The 2500-nt window shown below is 47.2% G+C and overlaps 1 pseudogene; it reads right to left on the bottom strand.

The window, feature by feature from the left end:
• Window positions 1-1660: 1660 nt before the first annotated feature.
• Window positions 1661-2500, bottom strand: LOC145477682 (large subunit ribosomal RNA; annotated as a pseudogene; the record flags this gene model as incomplete).

Below are 2500 nucleotides of genomic sequence, written 5' to 3'. Positions count from 1 at the left end.
CTACACTATCTTAAAACTGGGCGTCGGTCCCCCTATTCTATAAGCACCCTTAAGATTTTCACCATTTTCAAAACTTTTTGTGGCAAACTATTGGCCAGCTCGAGTTACGTGCAGGCGCCAAGTTTGGCGCTGTCACATCATCGTTAAGGGGGGTGTGCTACACTATCTTAAAACTGGGCGTCGGTCCCCCTATTCTATAAGCACCCTTAAGATTTTCACCATTTTCAAAACTTTTTGCGGCAAACTATTGGCCAGCTCGAGTTACGTGCAGGCGCCAAGTTTGGCGCTGTCACATCATCGTTAAGGGGGGTGTGCTACACTATCTTAAAACTGGGCGTCGGTCCCCCTTATCTATAAGCACCCTTAAGATTTTCACCATTTTCAAAAACTTTTTGCGGCAAACTATTGGCCAGCTCGAGTTACGTGCAGGCGCCCAGTTTGGCGCTGTCACATCATCGTTAAGGGGGGTGTGCTACACTATCTTAAAACTGGGCGTCGGTCCCCCTTATCCTATAAGCACCCTTAAGATTTTCACCATTTTCAAACCTTTTTGCGGCAAACTATTGGCCAGCTCGAGTTACGTGCAGGCGCCAAGTTTGGCGCTGTCACATCATCGTTAAGGGGGGTGTGCTACACTATCTTAAAACTGGGCGTCGGTCCCCCTAATCTATAAGCACCCTTAAGATTTTTACCACTTTCAAAACGTTTTGCGGCAAACTATTGGCCAGCTCGAGTTACGTGCAGGCGCCAAGTTTGGCGCTGTCACATCATCGTTAAGGGGATTTGCTACACTATCTTAAAACTGGGCGTTAGTGCCCATATACCATAAGCACTCTTAAGATTTTCACCATTTTCAAAACGTTTTGCGCGAAACAATTGGCCAGCTCGAGTTACGTGCAGGCGCCAAGTTTGGCGCTCTCACATCATAATTAACGGGGGTGTGCACCACTATCTTAAAAGTGGGCGTCAGTCCCCCTATTCTATAAGCACACTTAAGATTTTCACCATTTCAAAACTTTTTGCGCCAACCTATTGGCCAGCTCGAGTTACGTGCAGGCGCCAAGTTTAGCCAAGTTAACCCTAACCTAACGCTAAGCCTACCTAAGCCTAACCTAACGCTAAGCCTACCTAGGCCTAACCGAACGCTAAGCCTACCTAAGCCTAACCGAACGCTAAGCCTACCTAGGCCTAACGCTAAGCTAACCCTAACCCTAACCCTAAGCTAACCGTTACCCTAACTCTAAGTCCAAAAGGCTCCCTCGTTCGAGGTCATGTTAGTGCAAGTCAAAAGGGCTCCCCTCTTTGCCTTGAGATGTTTCTGGTCAAATAACTCTAAGTCCAGAAAGTCTCCCGTCGTTTGGGACCGGGCGGTCAAATTTTTCTAAGTCCAAAAGGCTCCCCTCGTTTCACCATTTGAAACGAGAGGAGCCTTTCGGACTTAGAAAAAATTTTCACTGCCAGGTCCCAAGCGAGGGGAGCCTTTTGGACTTTAAAAAAAATTGACAGCCACGTCCCAGACCAGACGTGGCCTCCTTTCCATCACTTGGCTGCCACAAGTTAGCCCAAGCCTGCAGGCACCACTTCTTCTTTGGCACCCTCCTGGCAGTGGCAGAGGAGGGGAGCCTTGTTGGACTTGAAGAAAAAAAAAGAGATGTTTTTAACAAATCTTAGAACAAAGGCTTAATCTCAGAAGATCGTAGCAACAAGGCTACTCTACAACTTACAATACCCCGTTCTTTATTTAAGTCGTCTGCAAAGGATTTATCTCCAGAAACATTAGAATTTGCTATCGGTAGTGCCTTGGAGGTTCTTGTCCTCCTTGGCACCTTGGGACGCATGAGGACCGAAGTCCTCTATTCTGGTTCGCCTAAAGTTCTCTGGAGGTAATCATCGTTGCTTTCTAGCCACGGATTCTGACTTAGAGGCGTTCAGTCATAATCCAACAGATGGTAGCTTCGCACCATTGGCTTTTCAGCCAAGTGCAAATGCCAATTGTCTGAATCTGCGGTTCCTCTCGTACTGAGCAGAATTACTATTGCAACAACACTTCATCAGTAGGGTAAAACTAACCTGTCTCACGACGGTCTAAACCCAGCTCACGTTCCCTATTGGTGGGTGAACAATCCATCACTTGGCGAATTCTGCTTCGCAATGATAGGAAGAGCCGACATCGAAGGATCAAAAAGCAACGTCGCTATGAACGCTTGGCTGCCACAAGCCAAGTTATCCTGTGGTAACTTTTTCTGACACCTCTAGCTTAAAACTCCTAAAGACTAAAGGATCGATAGGCCACGCTTTCACGGTTTGTATTCATACTGAAAATCAAAATCAAGTGAGCTTTTACCCTTTTGTTCTACATGAGATTTCTGTTCTCATTGAGCTCACCTTAGGACACCTGCGTTATCATTTGACAGATGTGCCGCCCCAGCCAAACTCCCAACCTGACGGTGTCTTGGACTCGGATCGCCACCCGCGAGCGGGCGGCTTAAGTCCAGAAAGT

Source organism: Orbicella franksi, unplaced genomic scaffold (genome assembly GCF_964199315.1).
Source record: "Orbicella franksi unplaced genomic scaffold, jaOrbFran1.1 SCAFFOLD_169, whole genome shotgun sequence".
In the NCBI taxonomy this organism is placed as follows: Eukaryota; Metazoa; Cnidaria; class Anthozoa; order Scleractinia; family Merulinidae; genus Orbicella; species Orbicella franksi.
The sequence above is the reverse complement of the archived record's forward strand: the minus strand, read 5'-3'. Positions and strand labels throughout refer to the sequence as shown.